Genomic DNA, 21,658 nt, shown 5'->3' with positions numbered 1-21,658 from the left:
GCATGTTACCCAGCAGCAGAGTATGCCGGGCTTGGCAAAGGCAGGCATGAAGAACCACCAGGATTAGATTTAATACAATACGGCACAACAAATCTTGCACCTATAAAGTTTACGGCGCAAGTCCCCCCCACAAATATCCCATTTTATGTGCCGTATAGAAATACAGAGCCTCCAGCATCTGTAGAAGTGGCAGATGTCCTTCCATGAAATGTGTTGTTTATATGTTACAAATCATCGCCGGCTGAAAACTGAGGAGCCAAACACATCTCGGCACCACCCTGACTCAGCAGCGATGATTGAAATCTGTAACGTGAAACTACAAATGTCAAATAGCACACCAAGCATCGGATCAATAGAGATTCTAGCGTTCGGCCATCTGCTGCATTTAATTTCTTGCCTTGAAGGACACTCTATTGAGTCATCAAATAAAGATGCATGATTTAAATGCGTTAAAGGACGCATCATTTCTCGTATTTCAGAGGGTGAGTTAAAAATGCAAGGTTATCGTCTTAGTGCAATATGATATTAATTAGCAAATCATTATTGCAGTGAATTGAAGATGCCTAGCAAACAGCTCAGGCTAAGAAATCACATGGTTTAAGGATATTGAGTTGGATTAACAAGTGTCAATATGGATATAAACTTGATTAAAGGCTTGGTCACTGTTTACTCTGAAACTCTATTACTGAACATTGTGATTTAATGAGAGCGATATTGCAGCCATACATGTATATTAGCCACCTTTCGTTTCTTTTTTCCTTCAAATGCAGTGACACAAGGACATATCAATAATTGTATGTCAAGAGCTGCAAACCTTATCGCTCACATTGCAGGATTCTACCTATTCACTGCTTGCTCCCACACTTGAGAAGTACACTGATAAGAGACCGTAGCTCTTTGAAAAATGAGTAAAATACACTTCCTGGAAAAAATCCGGGAGTTTTCACTGATAATGTGGCTGTGTTGTTGAGACAGGGATTTCTCCACGAGATAAGCTCTTTATGAATACTGTATGAGATTTGTGCCGGACAGAGCAGTAAACAATAATCCCCGGTGAACTATATTTGCCCCTGCTTCAAAAAAAGAAACTTTGTATTTAAGACACCATTGTTGGGTTTGTGGGTTTCTTTTTGTACGTATTGACAGCTGAAAAGATCCTAGTGATTAATGACTTGGGGGCCTCAATACCAGGACCTCCGCCACATGGTGTGGGGGTGACGTCGAGGGGGGGGGGGACTTTGGACTCCTCCACTCCGCAGCCACAAGAGCCCTTCAGCTGCTCTCAAGATTTCAGATGCAGCTTGTATGGGTTGCAAATTTTTTTTTTTTACTTTTTTGGTCAAGATCCTTCACGCTATGCAAATGCAAGAGAGCGGGGGGAACAAGCGGCTTTCTAAAGTTCTCAAGAATGCTCTGTAAAGTGCATTGTTTTTGTCTCCAAAGAGCTTGGACTCGGGTGCTCTGGCCATCTCTCTTCAGAGCAGCCGTTACTCCCCATTATTATATCGGCTGGTAAGCGATGACACGTATGGGAAAACCCAAAGAGTTTAAAGAAAGAAGCAACAGGCCGCGCACAACACAGACAGATGATATGGTACTCAATACAGGTGCTGGGAATGTGTCCACCTTGCGTGCATGCAGCTGCAAGGATTTTCACACTAAATGTGGGGTAAATCTTAACTGTTCTTCGTAAATAGGCTACATCTGGTATTATAACTGCATTTAGTGCCACAGCTGTTATTCTTGTTCATCTGTCTTTGAAAACTCTGGAAAAACACAACCACCCTAATAACGTAACGTACTGATATGTGAAGGTGATAAACAAAAGTTTTCATATAAGCCAGGTGTTCTCAACATGTCGAGAAATAATAAGATGTCTATTTTTAAAGTGTTCTTCTCGTCTCATGCTCAAGACACACGGAGCATGAAGGAAAGGCTCCAAACGCTGAGAGTGAAGGTTAATGGGGTCACGTTCACAAAGACGCCGCGAGAAAAGTTATTTACAAAGACCAGTGAAAAATGACTGCACTAACTGGAATCTCTCTGAAATGAAGATAACAATCGAATGCTTTTATTTCAAAGACAATGTTCCTCTAAACCCTGGGCTGCAGCGCTTGAGCAGTGCCAAAGAGAAGCTAACTGCCTATCTACGCAATGATCCAAAATCAATTCAAGTCTCCGTGGATAGACAAAAGAAATGATGGATGGTCTGTTTTCTCCCCCGTTAAAACAACTGCAGACTCTACATTTTTGAATTGCATTGTCTACCAGCGGCCCGGGTAGAGTCAGGTTTGCCTGTGCGCGGAAAGCAAACGTATAAAGCAGCTGTAAGCGACACAATAACGCGGCCCTGCAGCGAGAGTGTCGCTCGGACAATGAGCTGCGTCGATAGGAAGTCATCAGATACAGGGATTTTTTTTCCCCCGCTGCGTGTGGAGAGGTGTGCAGTATGTGGAGATTGTGGCAAACATTATAAAGAAGACGATCGATAACAAGGCATTGGAAAAAAAAAAAATATCTCAGTAACCTTGGAAACAAGTGTCACACTGTACACCATAACCAGAAAATATAATGAAATAAAACTCCACTTTAGTAATAGGTGCTGTTTTGAGTTGCACTGATGTGTGCCAGCAGGACAGAGTGTTTGTGTGTGTGTGTGTGTGTGTGTGTGCTCTCTGCTTTTGCTCCTTGCAGGCATAGAGGACATGCCAACAGTTTTTTGGCTTTACGCGGACAGCGGGGCAAGTCAAGCAAACACAAATTTCCGTGACTGACTGAGAAACAAAGGTGGGCCAGCCAAATGTTGGGCTGTTGCTTTTCCAAAAAGGATTTTGGTCGCAAACAGTTTGTGCGACGTCAACTGGGAGTTTGACTTGTGTCTGTTGTGTGCGATACTCTCCGTACAAGTGTCACCCTGTTACCCAGTTCTGCCTGTTCTGCTGAGTTAATGCTGCTGGTCACAGGAAGTACGTGCACAGATATGATGGTGTTGTGCCGAGTTGTCACCAGCTAATGAGAGACACTCCATGGTGCAGATTTATTGCTGAGTTTTTGGCAGGAAATGCTTTAGTTCAATCAAATATGCGACAAATAGTTCTATATTCCCACAGCTATCAAGACACGTCCGAGTATCCCACAACACTTGATTCATTCCGGAGCAAGGACTCTACAAAGAGCTGCTCCCTCTGCTCATAAGGTTAGGTTGAATACAAGCCTCCCGCTTACAGAATAATGCATGGAGCGAGGACAATGCTATAGAAGCTGAAGACGAGGTGTTAGCCACAAGTTGGCCAAAAGGTGACATCAATGGGTGCTAATGCAATCTCCAACAGTTGAGTATGGAAATCTGAAGGGACCTTAACTGCTTCACCGTATTAAGGTGTAAACATTTAATATATAGATGTATAACAAGTAAAAATAAGTGATAATAAGAAGAAATTGAAGTGTATTTGACCCGGCTATCGAAGCCCTTCCCTGTGGATACTGTCCGTCTCCTCCACAACAACGGAAAATAAACCACGACGGTCGGGATGAAGTCATTAGTTATCAGTGGTTACAGTTCAACGAGAGAGAACTGATGGTCGTTAATGGCGAGTCTGAAATGTTATTATACTTATATTATATTACACTAGTGCCGTGGGGCTAATAGTTGCTTCCTCCCTGATGTAACGATAACTTTGGTTGTTTGTAATTGTGACAGCTGAATGCAGGCAGCACGCACGCACACACACACACACACGCACACACACACACGCACACAGAGTGCACTGACGCACAGGCAGGCCAGTTACAACCTCCTGCGTTACTGTCAGATTAGCTTCAGTTTACTCTAATTGTATCTGGCTCCAAAGAAAGAGCATGTCGGGTTTGGACAATATTCTCTCGGGCTGCACTCAGTTCAACCATATACTGCGTCTGCTTTCATGGAGATGACGAGGCAGGGAGCATATGGCTGAAACAAGTAGGTTCCCAAATGTCCACGGTTTATCAACGAAGCAGCACCAGAGGTGAAAAGAATGTATTGTTTTGTTACACACACCCAAAAGTGATCATTTGAGCTCCTCAAGTAAAAGTTAAAGTTTTGAATGACAGTTCAGGGAATTGAAACACTTAACAATAAAATGAGTCAAATTGTCACAGACTGCATTTCATCACAAGCGTAGACGTACAACCCGTCTGGTATTGACAGTTCATTTTTCACTCTTTGTGTTTGATTTCCCTGCCCATGATCAAAGATTAAGAGCAATTGAATAAAGTTTATAAGACAGAACGCGGAGTTTATGCTGCCGCAGTGAAAACTGTGAAATGCTGCCAGTGGCACCAATTTTTTACTTTCAATCCGAGCCATTGTTTCCCCAGTTTTTTAGTGTGGTGACAATTAGGAATCAGACAGCAATTTGTCTTCCGTGTCAGTATGGATCTTTGCGAACATCCAGTTCAATGGCGGCACTGCTGCTGAACGCGCACACAAGGTGACACAAACGACTTTTTGATTATCACTCGCTCCTAATTATTTTTGGATTTATTTAAGAAAACATCCTAGTACTGTGAACTTACTACTACTGAAAAAGAAATCTGGAACTCATACAAACCATACAAAGCAGAAATGAGATAATGAGCACACCTTAACTCCCCACCGAAATCAAGGAATGTTAAATTAGACAAAGAAGCGCTAACAATCCAAAGAGGCTGCAGACTTTATAGCCGCAGCAGAGATCCTCAATGCTGCTGTAGAAATCTGTCAAAGCGACCCATAAAACACACCACCCACAGTGTGAACAGTGGGTAACAGAAAGCCCAGTCACAAACGCACTCTTTAGGGTTTGAGGTGGGCAGACTGTTGTGACCATTGCTCCTGTGTCAGGAGTTAGTTACATATGGGATCTAAATAGGTGGGAGGAGTTTGCGGGTACAATATAAATGCAAATTGCTCGCTACTATCCATCAAACAATTAGCAATGTGCTGAGAATTGCTATTCAGCATCGCTCTCTATAAATCTAAATTCTCTGTGCAAAGCCCTGTTTACCATGATAATTAACCACTTCCTGCTATTTATGTGTTTTGTTGGGTTTTTTTTTTTTCAACGCAGAACCCAGGATTTACACAGACGACAGAACGACACACATGTGTAATGTCTGGCAAAATCCCTTAGTGTATAATCTAAGATGATTACAGATTACTTGTCTGTGAAATTGCATAATTAAAACCAATCACTAGCATAGAGACATAATGTGTTGCTGATTGGTGATGACATTTTTTGACAAATGATTGTGCGGGAAGCTAACTATTTTTTTTTTAGTTCAGAGATAACATGTTATACAGTAATGTTAATACTTATGTAAAATAATATATTAAACATTTAAATGTGTGTTTCTTCAAACGGTTTACTTGTGTTTTTTTTAATGATCTCACAAACAAAAATCTACAAAGCCTGTAGAGAAACATAGGGGGGCATTTGGGGCAATATCAAGAACATTGTCTACAAGGTCCATTGAGAGCAAGAAAAACTCCATACAGGCACCACTTACTGCTTTTCTGGAGATCTTTCACAGGCCTTGGGCACTATTGAAAAGCCTCCTTGGTCAACATAAAGGTGTGTTTTCAATAGAGGGAAAAAAGGACTTGGGTAGAAGGGAAGGGAGACTGAATTGCTTGCCAAACAAAACTGAATTCAGCAGTGCTAATGCAAGCTGAGCCGGGGAGGGGGGGGGGCCAAAGTGGTGGAGTATTTCAGCAGCCACCTCCTTCCGGGATCAAAAGCGAGCACCGCCGGTGCATAAAACAGAATGCGTAAAAGCCTTAACATAAACAAAAGTAGCCTGGGATCGCTGCTGCAGCAGCACGCTCCCTGCTACTAATCATGCAAAGCAATTCAAGGTTCAGTCGTGACAAAAGGAGCCGGCAATGGAGTAATGCTTTTAAATAAGCCTGGTAAATAACAAGGATAAGCAGTCTACTTATTCACATTTCACATTGAGGTATGCCCCTGACTGAGGGTTAACACAGAAAAATGTTAGCAATGCAGTGTCAGGCTGAAATGTTTCCACTTATCCATGATCAATATATTAGCCAAACAATAATGACCAAATCAGTATGTTTTGGTTTGCCTCTGCAGGATGTGCTGAACTTATAAATGGTAAATGATTAACAGAGAGAATAATAATCTGTACGCATGAGTTCCAGACAGGTTCCTGAAACTGTGGACCCTCCTCCATGCTCAGGCCAAGTGCCACCCTTCTCCTGGATGTTCCCAACCCCCCCCCCCCCCAAAAAAGTCCCTGTGTTCATCACATGTAATCAGATAAGTCCAGAGAACATCCGGACCCAATTATCTCGTCATATTCCAGAGTTCATGTATGAAAATCACTACAGGGTTTATTTATGAGACAACAAACAAATGGAACCTCTCCTCTGCAGTCAGCTGACTGTTGTAGAGTAGAGTACAGAGGTCACTTTAGCAGTGACCTGTCTCTCATTAGGCGAATTAATACTCATTACACTGCAAGGGGCTAGAGCTGCATTTGATTTATAGATTGCCTGCAGTGAAACCTTAACTTGACACCAACAAAGCAATAATCTCTTTCTATAAACCTGCAACTGTCCAACCCACCGTTACAAATATTTGAGGTTTGCATCTGTAGCCTCGGGAAGGTCCATGGGACCAAAACACTGCAAATAATTGATGCTGTGAACAAGAATGTTATAAGTCCTGTTCCAGTGCCTGAGGGGTTTGTTCACCGGACAAAAAAAAAAGAAAAGAAAAAAGTTCCTTCTTGCTGCACTCAAATTTATTTTTGTTCCATATGCAAGATTTTGAGATATCTACCCCCCCAGCGCAATGGAGGTGAATGGATTGCAGAGTCTGGCAACAAAATTACATTTAAATACAAAAAAAAAAGAGACAGAACAGCGAGGTCCTTCCGGAGGCAATGTCTCTTTTAATCAGAACAGTTGACAGAAAGCCATCAAGCTGGGTCACCTGGAACATTTTTACTAAAGATATAAGATATGGGGTCTTTGACAGTTGTTGCCGTCAAGGGCGTCCACACAAACAAATGTCACTGAGGCACATTCTCAGCCTTGTGTAGAAGAAAACTGCATGAGATAACAGTAATTGTAGCAAGAAGTGGTGAGGGGAAGTAGATGTGCACTTTCTTGAAATTGCAAATGTTCCAAAGTGGTAGTGGCCTGATTACCCGACCGGTTTATCGCAAGCAGTTCAGGTAGACATGATTATGTTCTTACGCTACATTGACCCGTTAGTGAACGGAAACCTTTGTGGCTTGTGTTTTTTTCTGTACATAACTTCTTACATAACGTTTTCAATTGGGTGGAAACCAAAATATAACATTATTTGCTCATGTAGTTTACATTATCAGTTCTAACTTTGCACAAAAGACATCCTCACCAAACTAAGGCAGCATAAACTTATGTAAATTTATGTAAAATTATATGATGCGTGCCTTTATTTGTCTAGTGCAAAATAAACCTTTTTTTTATTGAATTATACTGTACAATAAAAATACATACGTAAAATTAAAGTTTTACAAATGTGTAACACTATTTGTTCATCAATTTGAGTTCAAATCCACACATGACACAAGGAACAAGGAATTTGTACACATGGCAAAAAAAGGTTTACAAATATCTAACACATAGTATAGTATAGTATAGTATAGTAGTATAGAAGAAACGTGTGTATGCATTGAAAGGTGATTAAAATAAGTGTTCAGGAAACAGGTCAGAAGATCGTCTTAACTAATGTAGGACACAATTGTCTGCCTTTGTAAATCTTACTCTTTATTTCAAGTTCAGAAATTGGAGTCTAATTTCCCTCCACCACTTTTAAAGTGCTCTCTTCCTTTTGTCTGATATTATTATAGTAATTACTTTTTCATTTTTTACATCTTTTAAGATTGTATTCACATAGAAAAAAGAATCAAATATCCGCAGCCCTGTGGGGAAATCCAGTATTTACAGCATGAGTCACTGATGTGATCTCACATTAATGACCCTGCAGTTACTGGACCTAAACATGTTGTGAATCACAGCATAGTGTTGTGCAACCCAACCATGTAAGGGCAAATCACACTAATTCTGTTACAAATAACGCATTTGTATGTTGTGAATATTTTTGATATATAATCTAATCTAACCATAACAAACTACAGTATGTCCACCCACACTTGATTAAAAAAGTACATCAAAAGACCAAAGAAGAGGACATTAAATTCAGTAAATCTAGATTGTATAGACTCGAATGGGGCATATTTCAGTTGATTCATGGTGTGACTTTTCAATTCCTCTCAAGTGACGATTTATTGATTGATTGATTGATTGATTGATTGATTTACTTGTTTTCATGTCCCTGCTCGTAAGGAAGCAACCACATAAATCCCTACAATTTCTGTGGGCCAGAATATACCTCTGTCTTACAACATGCAGCACATCGCCACATGCATCCCTCCTAAGTAGCTCTAGCATCTTGGCTATGAATGTGTTTTCAAAGCCTTGCAGGTGCAGTCACTCGTATAGTAAGAGCTGTACGTTTGTAATCAGAACAGCTAAAACAGTGTGAATTCAATGGCTCCCATCACTGAGCTCCTCAGTGGCAGTGCAAGTCCTATAAAGACAAGGCCATTACCTGGCCACTGCATTTCTCTTAAGGAGCAGCCCTGTGTGGAAGAACTCCCCTTAAAGAGACTGTGAGACAGTGCTGTCGTACTGCGGGATACCATTTACAAAAACCTCTCACAATGGGGGAGCTGCAGATTTCCTCATGATAACTTCTGTAGGTCCAGAGTGAAGTAGTGCACTGGAAAGATCACAGACTTGGTTAAGTCCTCAAATCATCAATCACCGCCGACATCAGCATGAGCTGGGGGTTCTGGAGAAAACCAAGTCGCTTCCTTTGAATAGTGTATTGTACCAGAGGCGATTGATCTAACACAGCAAAGGAAGCTTCCTCTAAAATGTCATGAAATAAATGGTCAAATATGTACTAGAACGCAATCAACCGGTGGCGATAGCTCGAAGACAGCAAGGGAAGCTCAGCTTCCTCTAAAATATCGAGAAACTGTCACTAGATGGTTCAGAATCAGCCGTTCACAGATGATGGATTGACTTATGTGATTTGTTATTAAAAAACGTCACTTCCAGGGAAGCTCAACTTCTCTGGGAGGCAATGGATGATTGGCCACTGCTATTATTGAGTTTGTACATACTGTATACACTGTAAAAAACACTATTATAATATTTCAGTTTTATATAGTTATCATATTTCTTGGTTCTAGTTGTTCGTTCACAGAATTTATGTATACATAACTGGGCCTGCAATGAGCTTCCCCCATTTCAAAGACCAGCAGCCACCTCTAGCTGGGTAATAAAACAGTAATTATCACAATGTACTGTAGTTTTCGTCAATATCAATGTAACACAAATTCGGTAGAAATATATATTATGCTGTAAATTTGTGCAAAAACACTAAGGTATAAAATATAAAACTGCTTTCAATGTTTTCCCCAAAATGTCTTAAATGTTTCTGTTGAACAAATGTTTAATAAAAACATTTTGAACCTAGAAAACAAGACTAATTACTGCCAGTTGCAGCTTCTTTAATTAACTGATAAATAAATGGCTAATTAATGCTTTGCTCTTCTAAATATACATAATTTGTAACTATTGTTTTCTGATATTATTTCTTGTTGTTGATGTCGTTGATGGAACATTTAGACAACTGAAGCTGTCATGAGACGTCGTGGTAGAAAATTGTTGTTGATTATTAACTAACAATTAAATGCAGGCACATAGACTATTAATTGTAGTTTGTACTATGCGTACTAATTTGATAAATGCGTTTATTTTAAGACCTATGTGTTATTCAATGTCATGTTGTTATATTTGCACTTGGAGTAGGAATTTTTAATTTACTTTCATGAACATACAATGACAGTAAAGGCAAGTCTAAGTCCGATTCTATGCGGTGGGAAGCCTTGTATTTCTTTCAAATAAGCGCATCAATCAACCACATAAACTGGAGTAATTAGGTTTCCTCACAACAGCAATAATATGGATCTTAGCCACGCTTTGCAAAATGAATCAGCTAACATGGCAAGCTTGAGAGGACGAGCAGCACATGAGAACCATATGACAGGCTCACACACAACAAGCAGCAAGCACAACAGTTTTGGTAGAGACAATAAAACCAGCGGCTGTTCAGTATAAACAATAAAAATGAAAGACAAAAAAAATGCAACACACGCAGCAAAGCTAGACAGAGGGTTCCTGCATGGTAATGATCTTACTCTAAGTGCCTGACTGAGTCATCTCTGCAAGCCCTGCTTTGACAACCACATACCTCCCACATCTCCCATCTCAGCAGCCTCTGGGTGGGGCTAATCACTCTGTAGCTTCATCAGCGACTGGATGACAACTCGGGCTGTAAAAATGCAATGTCTAGAGGGTGTGGCTGCTGCTGCAGTGGCCTACTGTACACACACGTACACACACACAGTGTGCGTGGCTTCCCACAACTGAAAATAGAGCATCGCAACATACATAATAAACCATGCACTGTCAAAAAGCATGCAATACGAAATTCATTTTGTCATCCTTTCCTTACAGCACAGACACGAATCCAGAGAGAAAGTTCCCGCGGCACAGTGAGACCTGCTGTATGCTGATTTGCCCCTAACTGATTATGACATGAAATAGCCAACAGAAGCTCGGCAGTGGTATGTTGACCTGAACAATCCCTTCCCTCTGCCTCCAAGGTACAAGAGGTTTGTACTCTCTGATCCCAGTGGCAGAACAGTCAGACAGTGCTGAAGCTTGCAAAAATGCCTTACACACAAATGCCTGTGCAGCTTCTTTATTTTTCTCTGCTATCGGTCTGTAATGCAGATTTTTTTTTTTCCCACTCTATAAGAAGCCCAGTGTTATGTGTTATTTAAACACACATAAATAAACCAAATCAAAGGGAAGTACTGCCTCTTTTATTTTCTGTGTCTTGATTGTTGATGCATAAGAGGGAAATGCCCTTTCATCTATCAGGGCAGGGCACTGCATCCGCCTATATATAAATTTAATTCTCCAAGTAAATTAGGATTGATCACCACAGCTCTAGGCCACAATCAGCATCCGTGATCTAATCAGGGCTCGGCCTGAGACAGAAAAGGATACTTCCATAAATAAAAACCATATGAGAGCCAGCAAGTGCTCATAACACTAGAGGAGGGATAGGGAGATTTGATTACCCCCTCCATCTCCACAGGTGTGCTTTTAGCCACCTTCTTAAAGAGGGCCCCGTCCGCTACAGTGCCACACACTGTTGTTTTCCTTCTTGCACCGAGCACTTTACATCACACTTGCATCATCGACGTATGTGATCAGCGCATGCAACGCTGGAGTCACGATGGCCGTGGAAAAGCTGGAGCAGAATAATCCCAGGGAGACAGGATCCGTCAGGAGCTCCCTGCCCGGCGACACCCAGGGTAATAAATTACCCAGAATTAACACGTCATCCTGCGCTCCACACAGCAGCCGCACTCCACTCATGCCATGCTGCTTAATGGATCTATTAACCAAATGGATACGGAGGGAAACTGCTTTCAGACCTCTACATTCTTATTTTGTCTATGCTAACAACATAGACAACACAGCGAAATTCTCTCATCCACTTACAGTTAAAATTAGAGGAAAAAAATGCAGATTTTCATAACTTGGACTACATTTGTTTAAAACCAGTTTTCTATTTTTTATGTCGTGGCAATTCCATGTTTGTTTTGTTTTATTTTTTTGGTTACATAATTGCAGGGAGGGAATGTGAAATAGCACTTGTTTGTGTCTGAAAGCGACGCTGACAAACAGCCATTTCGGAAAAAAAACATAACACTCCAACTGTGAAACAAATTGTGCGCACCCATAAGGGAAGAAATAAAACGCCTACAAAATGATTGCTGCTTTATATTTACATTCTTCACCAACACATTAACTTAGTTTTAGCTTAAAATCAGCTCAGATACAGTAGGCAGTCCTGTATAAAGTACAAGTTTCTTACCAGATGACTTTGGTAGAAGTTAAAGTCACCTTTTAGAATATTACTTGAGTAAAAGTCTGCCTGACATTTACTGTACTTAAGTATTAGAAGTAATTTTCTGATATAAAATGTACTTAAGTATTAGAAGTAAAAGTATTTAAACAGAATGAGCAATGACAATTTTGAATATGACATTGTGGCTTCTTAACAATAAAAGCATAATAGGTACAGGCGAACGACTTCAAACAACATTAAAATTAACCTTTTTACATTACATTACATTACATGTCATTTAGCAGACGCTTTTATCCAAAGGGACTTACAATAAGTGCATTAAGTGCTTAGTATGTATGCCAATCTATAAAGTGCTATAAACCTTCTGTCATGAATTGTGACAAACTCTCTCTCTCTCTCTCTCAACCTCCATGTGTCTGCTTGTATTTTTTAAACTTTTTGTAACTTTTGGAGTCTGTGGAGCTTCTAGACACACTGTGTTTTAATTCAACTTGTAGACGAAATCTGCGGTTTATCTGCGTTAGCTCACTAGCTCACCGGTTGGCCGCTCAGCTGACAGCTCAGAGCTGAGTCCGGTGTGTACGACAGAAACCCGGAGACCAGAGGCTCTGTGTCGGACACGGTACACGAGTCACTGGTGTGTTTTAAGTCCACTTGGAGGCGAAATCTGCGGCTAACAGCTGGTGCCGCTAAAAACAACTAGCGACAACAAACAGGCATTACGTCACCAACTCAACTTTTATTTACTAGTACCGAAGATGGTTAAGTGAAATGTATCGGAGTAAAAGTAAAAATTGTCACAAATATAAATAAGAAAGTAAAGTAGAGATATGTGAAAATTCTGTAATGTAACAAAGTATTTGTACTTCCTGACATTACCACACTGAGAGTAGGTCACATGATTACTGCAGATACGTACAGCCTCCACTCATGTTGGGTCACACCTACTATCTTATAGATTTCATTTAACTCTCTCTCCATCTCTCATATAATCAATCGATGTCATACGACCATGTTTACTGTCAGAATATCTGAATTATTGAGTTTCTGCGTCTGCTGACATACACATTTTTTTTTTTGTTTTTTTTAAAAACATAACCAAAAACCTGTGATTCAGACAGGAAACCTGTGCAAAACACAAAGCACTATATGCAATGACAGCACGCTCAGGAAGCCACTCGCAGCATTTCTCTCTGTCACCTGTTTGGGAATCCCTCAGAGACGTGTCTCCACAGCCATTAAGAGTATACTCGACTGTTGATGCCTGTCGCTGATAGCGGGGGATATTTAGTAGAGGACTCAGCATGCCAGTCTTGCATCCTCTATCTCCTTGGCATCTCTGGCACCTAGCCAGCACGGTGATAGGCTGACAGTGAGGCAGGGCACATGGCGCCATCAACTTTTGACCAAAGCTCACTCAAATATTATATAGTACAAATATTGATAAAACATGGGGAAGCCCATAGACTATGTCACTCCTTTTGGACTGCAATAGGCAAGTGCCAATGGTGTGGTGTCCTCCTTTATAGGAGAAGAATATGTGTTAAACAGTGGGACAACAGCTTGAAATTTAAGTTTAAAAGGTGTAATATGACTGTATCGGACTTATAACGGCAGATACTCGAGTTTCTGATTTGAGAGAAATGAGAGACAAAAAAGTTGTATTGTTCCATCCCGAATATTATATTCCTCATATTTTACTTTTTCGCATATTTTGCCTGCATAAACCTCTGAAGCCTTGATGAAATTTTTATAAGAAAGGACGCACAAAACCTGAAAGCATATAATTATCAAATCTGAATGATGGAAAAACCTTTTCTTCCAGAAAAGTTGTAAGGAGCGTACTGCAGTGTAATAATTCAAATTTCTGAAACCTCTTCATGCAAATAAGTAGAGGAGATCAATCACTTGTCAGCCGAGGCTGATGTGGCATTCTGTGCACTTCTGCGAACACATTTATTGTTGATTGTCTGTATTAAAACATATATTAATAAAATCCATTAGAGAAAATCCTAATATCGGCCGTCCACGGCAAACTAATCCAGTTCTTCTCTCCGTTTCAACCTCCCATTTTCTACAACATTTACTCAGTGATGCACTCTACTCCTAGAATACTAAATTGGCGCTGGTAACCCAAGGGTCCCCAATCACAGAGTACAAACACTGTTATTTTCCACAGACACAAAAAACCACGACATACATGAACACACACACTGTACATTATGTCTAGCTATTACCATGGCATGTAGCTCTGCAAACACTGAAGAACATAAACATTATTGCGAGGTAAATCACGACAAATTAACCTTGATAATTAACAATTTACCTTGTAAATTAACACCATGGATCCCCCATGCTGGGCTAATTTACAAACAGAAACATTGTCTCAGTGATCTAATAACTAGCAATTAAATATTATAATACAATATTTAATTCACTATAAGTTACCAGATTTAGATCAAATCACTATTTACACAAGTACACAATGTTGCGCCACTTATATTACATTTTTTAAAGTCTAAAGCCATAACAAGCCAAACCCTGCAGGCACCCGAGAATGACGCAGTTATTGTAGAACTCTACTAAGTTTGTGTTACCCTGTCCCTGATACACAGTTGTCACCATGTTTACTATTTGTTCTCCATGTTTACAGACACATTCATTGTATTTGTGGACTCCACTCTTTAGGGTAATTTGTAGCTTATTACACTAAAGGTCATAACGAGGCAAATTCTTAATCTGCCCATGCTACCTAACCTCAAAGCAATTGAAAAACATAGAGGACATGCTCAGAAGCAAATTCTGGGTTTTGTTCTCTAAAGCACATATTTTTTAACTATGCACACTGATATCACACAGGGCCACTTTAGGATTAAACTGACAGAAATCTGTCATAGTGTCTGAGAACCTCTAACCCCCCAGCAAGTCTCTTAAAATATTGCTAACTTCAGCTGAGCTTGTAAGTAAAAAAAAGAAAAAAAGACTGCCACTCAGACCACATCCAATTTGTGCAGAGTTAAGTGGCAAGGAGCTGCCATTAAAATGTACTTTTTTGTAAGTGTAATAACTGCAGGCGTGATGTATCCGGGGAGTCCAACTCAAAATGTGAGTACATTTTAAATTCATATCGGAGCACTGCGCTGTCATATTTCAAAGTTCACATGTAGAGGTGACCTGGCTGGGTCTAATTTAAGCTCCCAGTCAAAAATACATGTAGCTAGTAATTAACAAATCAAGTCATTCACTGAGGAACCTTTGAAGGTGAACCCAAGACAAATGTAACAGGGCTCAGGAGGTAGAGTGGGTCGTCCTCGAACCAGAATGTCAGTGGTTTGAGTCCTAGTTCTCTCAGTTTGTATGCCTATACGGTATGTGCTGTATGGATAAGCAAGTCAAAACTTAAAGGAATACTTCATCGATTTGCATTTAGCAAGTAGTAGTATTTTTGAAAAATTGTGCTTCCCAACCTCAGTTTCCCCTTAATTGGGAAATATCTTCATTCTTTTCTTTGTTTCGTGGCCACCACTGTCACTTGGTCGTGTTAGCGTAACCGTTAGCAAAGATGGCGGACACTGTTTACATTCTGGGAATGAGATCCCGTCCCCCTACAAGTGGGTGTAAAAAGTGCGGAATTAGCGTTGCAGTTTCAAGCCTCAGACAAAGGCTCGGAACCAAGTGTCACTGGTGGGAACATAACAAAAAAAAGAATGAAGATATTTCTCGACTCAGGGGAAACTGAGTATTGGGAAATACTGCCCCTATTCTCGTAATACAAAGCTTAATGCAAATCAGTAAAGTATTCCTTTTTAATATGTTTAAAGCACTCTGTGTGATCATCAAGACCTGGAAAGTGCTGTATCAATACAGACCATTTCTGTAACTCTTTTCATTAAAATCACATTCCCAGTAAATAACACTGTCAGAAAAGTCAGAAAAGGAAACAGTAAAGGTCAAACTATGAAGTGGAAAAGATCATGTTTGCTTCCAAAAAAACAAAAAAGTCAGTCTAAGCGAGGAAAGTTGAACTTCATAATTAAATCCTATTTATATTAACATGCACTAATATTGAGATGATTTACCAAAGCTTTAGAGGACATGAACTGCATACGTTTCAATTATTCTAAGCCTTAACTTTCTCACAGCACACTGATAATAGAATGGGGGGGGGGGGGGGGGGGGGGGGGGTGCCCTTACAAGTGTAGTAAGTCGGAAGCATCAAGGTTCAAAAGAGGGAAGACCTTCTCAAGTGCAATCATTGTCTCCTGTTTAAGTGGGGTCAAGAAAGACCACGTTGTGTCATGAGCACGGAGCTTCACCATAAAAACAGCCACTCTTAACCCGGCATACCACACAGCATCTCTCCAACACAAAGACAATCTTTATCCCACTGCACTTAAGGTGCCCTTTCCTGAAACCCTCTTATGAGGCAGACTTGTTTAGAGTTTAATAGGGTAGCTCATATAGGGTAGAAGACCTGGTAAGGAAGACTGAACTCCAACCGTCACTCTGGATCCGATACTGGATCCGTGTGTTAGTGCACTCTCTACAAGAAACAGAAAAGATCTGGAGGCAAAGGAAGAAGTGAATAAAAATGCTGCACAAATAACACTTAATTGAGGTCAGTGTGATTGAACGCTCAAGGCTAGGATGGCTTCAGCATAGGTTCCAGATGGCAGGCTGTTATTTTACTGTGCCCTTCTAATACTGCAGGATTCAATGCTGGTAACCTGAGTGTCCCCTGGGCCCTCTGGCTCCTCCACTGCACTGAAATCAGGGCCATGCTCCCTCCACTGCAACTCTGCAGGTTTGCTCAACTTTAAAGGGGGGGTGGGGGGTGGGGGGGGTAGTCTTTTGGATATAGCCGTGGAGGAGGGGTGTGTGTGTTTGTGTGTGTAGGTGGGGGTTGTGCAGCAGTGTGGGAACAAAGCATGTTAACACCGTCTCTGTGTTTAACAAGTTTGGAAACAAGCAGGAGTCTCCTTCAAATCCTCATCACAGGGCGCTTCACCGCTGTTTGACGGCAGGAGAGAATCCTGAAGCTAACGGGCGTCTTTCTTCCCTCGCTGCCGCCTCACGTGAATCTGACTCGCTCTCAATCTGTCATCTGAGGAAAAGGCTACATGGTAAATGGCTAATTCCTCCAAAGACATTTAAAGAACTCCAAATACGCGATTGAAAGGTGCCTTTTTGAAATCGTCTCTTACATGCGGAGTGTTTTCTGTGCTGCATTAAAATATGATAACATTTCAGAGCCAAGGCCACTACTCAGAACTCCAGTAATGTTATTCCTAGGTCTCGGCCAAATCCTGCAGAATATCTTTGGATGAATCGCTTCACTTGGCTGACTCTAAAAAATTAGCCAGCCAATTGAATTAGAGTCTAATTTACATTTAAAATGTAAACCTTTTTCTCTAACTCTCATTGAAAGCATCCAGCATTGAAGCTCCAGGCCCTGTGGTCATATAGTGTATACATGTAAGGAGTATTACTGTAAAAACCAAAAAAACAAGTATAGCATAGTTTAGAACTGGATCTGTCTCAATTTAAAAAGCAGTGCAGCAAAAATACCTTGAGATGAATGCACTTTTATTTACTATTTGTATGGCTTGATTCTATCGCCATTTTCACACCAGACGAGTGGCTTTAGTCCACATAATCAACCAAGACACATTAACCTTATTTAATACATTCAAACTGAATGCATAATACATTTAATTTTCAACAAAGTCAATGTAATAGGTGACCAGGATTATGGTTTCAGAGCCTTAACTATGAAAGAAAATATGAGAAGAACCTTAATCAAAGTTTTATACACATACATAGACTATGTATGTCATAGAATCAGATGAATAGGTGTGTAGAAATGCTTCTAGTCAAAAATGCACTTTAATAAAAACACAGCAGACCAGTCCTTTGACTGAATAATTGTGTCTAACATTGTTAATCATCACTAAGTGAAATGAGTCATTCACTTTTTGACCATCGACTCAAGAAAACAAAGGGGATCTTATGTTTCCCAGACTTTATGAATCCTGATGTGTCCTTAACACACACGGGGGAATATCTTACTCTCACACAAAATGAACCAGGGGTTTCGTAAATGGGACGATAGATAATGAGACAGATGCTTCCCACTTCTTACGAACTCAGCATATACAGTATATATGCTTCATATACAGTATGTCCTTACTTTCCCGCACAAAGTTAGAGAAACCATTTATCATTGTCAGCGGGGATTTTATGAATGTCTCTTTTTTTGTGAATGTCTTTTTTATGAATGTCTCATATTTTATGAATGTGTCTTCCACCTCCTTATAATCCCACCTCTTCTTTAGACTCATAAACAGCTGAACTAGATTCAGGTGATCTAGATATCTTTCACTGTGGCATTTCCAGGGCAATGTGGCAGAATTAAAAGAACAGTTTCACAAGTTTTTCTTTCTCTTAAGGACTACTTTAAACATACTTTAAGCAGTTGCGTTGATTTATGATGTGTGAAATTTTACCATAAAGAAGCAGATGAGCAGTCCCTCAGAGATGGTTTTAGCTGGGGAGTTTATGGGCTCTATCTTATTAAAGCTACTTCTTTCATAAGCAGGAGCTCCTATGCGGGAATCAGACCTTGCTGGCAGAAAGAGGTCGGATCATTCTCTAAAAACTATTTTTTTGTTTTTTAGTTTTCACCATTACAGATTCTTCTGGGCGCCACTGTCCTTGTGTGCCTTTTTTTGTGTCTATGCTGCATTACGTAGTTTACATGCATGTTAAAAGTCAGATTTAAGTCGGACTAAGACAATAATTTTGTTTTTATAATGTCATATAAAAAGCGCGTTAGTCTAACTAACACTGCGCTTGTCTTAATCGGACTAACATAACCTTGAAAATGCGATTCATAGTGCGATTACTCCTGCATGCATACGCTTAGTCAGATACGCTGGAGTCGGACTTGGCGTTCTGAGCATGCACCAACATTTCCTCCCTGGCCTTTGACCTGGAAGTAGAGATTCAGCACCACCTATGGAGGCGGAGTTTGATGTACACAGCCAATAAATCGGTTTTCTCCTCCGCATGTATACTCAGAATGGGCCAGTTGTCCGATTGCCTGTCTTAGTCAGACTACGGCCTTAGCTTGATTAAACCGTGCATGTAAACGTACTGAGAGTGATTTATCTACAGAGGCTCTGAAACAGGGAAGGCCAAGCCGGCAATTGCCTGAGAGAGAGAGCAGCTGATTATGTTAGCACACAATAACAACAACAATAAAAACAATAACAACAACAAGAGTTTTGGGAAAAGCTTCTTGCATTTTTTGCTCACCTTCATGTACAGGAGACTGCAATGGCACAGTTGGAAAGGCACTAACTAGGCCAAATAAAACTATTTTGTTCAGGTTCATGTAAGGCCCCGGGTCCCAGGATCCCCAGAGTCTCTTGAAAAGCCTCCATTTGTCTGACTATTTATATAAGAATTAATTTAGATAACATCAACCCTTCTTTACCTTATGCTCAAAACTCATGAGCAGAAGGTAGAGAGAGTTTTTATTTTTTTCCTAGACAACAAATGCAGCTGTACACCAGCGTTACTGATGCTGGGTGAAAGCCAGTTTAAGTATGTATGTAAGGAACATTTTTCAGTTTCACACAGCACTTTGTTTTCTGGTTAGTTCATGATACTGAAGATTTTCATGGACGCACTGTACTTTGTCCTCAATCCACAGAGCAACAGCAGTCCTTGAACGGATGTGTTAACAAATAAAAATAAATCACTTCCAAAAAAAATAAATAAAAAAAATGGAGTTATGTGATTTTCAGCTGACAGCAATAAATAATCCCTGCTACGGGTCAAGTCATGTGCTGTAGCACAGCAGTTTCCTTTCCTATGATATTCTCCCAACTCAGCACAACGGAAGCCTCTCCAGTCATGATCTAAATCACATAAGCTCCTTCATTGTTTCTGTCTATGTTCAGGTGCATGCAAAAACCGTCTCAGAAGGAGCCGCACTTACAGTTACGAAGGCACTGGCCTGGAATACTGACGGCTTGAGTCATACCAGCACGACTATTGACTGCAGAGAAGCGAGCGCCCTGGTTAACACTTTTCAGCCTTGCCCTCTCCGGTCTCTCACTTCTCAAAATTAAACAGCAGATTTCAGTACCACAGTTTTTAAGCAAAGCAAAGCTTGCGTCAATAATTTGTTTCTGAAATTATTTTAACCTTATCTATTAATAAAGTTTAAAGAAGGGGAGTGGGTCTGCAGCCCTGACGATACTGTAATAAATACGAACAGTGATTTCATTTGGACTTCATGCATGGCTGGCTGGCGTGCATGTCTGCGACTAAAGGACCCGCCACCTACGTGCTCCCTGCCTGTGCTCTCACAGCATGTTACCAGAGTCTTCAGAACAAGCCACAGAAGTGTACGCCACTGAAGCCGACTTGATAGTCAGATGTTCACAAGTGAGTCACAGACAAAAAAAAAAAAAAACGGCATAGAAAGTGCAGCCAAAAATTCACAGTTCCACTTCAGACAATGACTTCCAGTGTTTTGGGGGCAGAGCTTTGATGAGAGGGCTGACATAAGGGGGGGGGGCTGGGGGGTATTTCTCTTTTTCAAGTGTAGAATGCTTTGGCTGTCTTTTGTAGACGCCAGCTTTAAAAGGTAAAATCTGGATTAATGCCAGTCGTTTACGATACACTGCACTGAGCCTAAATTAGAGGAAGAGAGAAAGTGATACAACTAATCAATGAAGTGGTTGTGTGCCAAAAAATAATCAAAATCAAACCCCTTTGCTCGCGGGCATAAAACAACAATGACCGAAAAGTGTTTGTAGAAAATGATGACTTCACAGTCGACAGGACCTTTGCCCCTTTGAATAATATACATGTTACCACTTCATCATTTTATCCATTTACAGTGTCATTTCTCATGGCCGAATGAGGTCAAAGCTGAGGCCTCAACCAACGACCTTCAACCACACAAATACGAATCAGTTCATCACCCTCCAAGTGGAAGTTTGTGGTGAATTTGAGAAATAATTTCAGTCCTTCCTGAGATGTCATGTTCATAAAATTGGGAAAAATGAATGGACAGAATAAGCCTCTGGCCGTGGACGTTGACAGCGCTGAAGCATAATTACACATTAAGATGCAAAACTGTACGTGCCCACATTTTTATTCCCTGACTGAGAGAACTCCAGCCCTGCCAGACTGGAGATATTGTAAGATATTCAACTATATGGAGATAACCTGCATCATTGGTTGTCCTGCGTAACATCGAAAATAGTTGACACCTGCTTTAAATTTAGAAAGATTTAGAGTAAAAAACTAAACAAAAAAAAACCCTGACGGGTCATGTAATTGGAATAATTCATTTCACGTCGAACATAAGTGATTACGCTGACACTTTTGCACTGCCGATCATGTACATACACCAGAGCCATCACTATTAATTACCGTCATTATTTTGATGAAAAACTTTGTTTTGCAAGGACAGCTAATTTGCTGTGCACTTGGTCCGTGCAGCAGTTTTTACTTCTCAGTATTGTAGTACTGTACAATCTAAAGTAAAGAATGAGATATCCCAGGAAAAGGCGGGGAGGGGAGGG

The 21,658-nt window shown here is 40.5% G+C and overlaps 1 protein-coding gene across 13 annotated transcripts in view; it reads right to left on the bottom strand.

Moving 5' to 3' along the window:
- The window catches only part of tenm4 (teneurin transmembrane protein 4), a 171,693-nt gene that overhangs the window by 130,910 nt on the left and 19,125 nt on the right, over positions 1-21,658 (bottom strand). The gene's annotated exons all lie outside the window — the stretch shown is intronic.

Source organism: Solea solea, chromosome 7, assembly GCF_958295425.1.
Source record: "Solea solea chromosome 7, fSolSol10.1, whole genome shotgun sequence".
Taxonomy (NCBI): domain Eukaryota; kingdom Metazoa; phylum Chordata; class Actinopteri; order Pleuronectiformes; family Soleidae; genus Solea; species Solea solea.
This window is presented reverse-complemented; position numbering and strand designations above follow the sequence as displayed.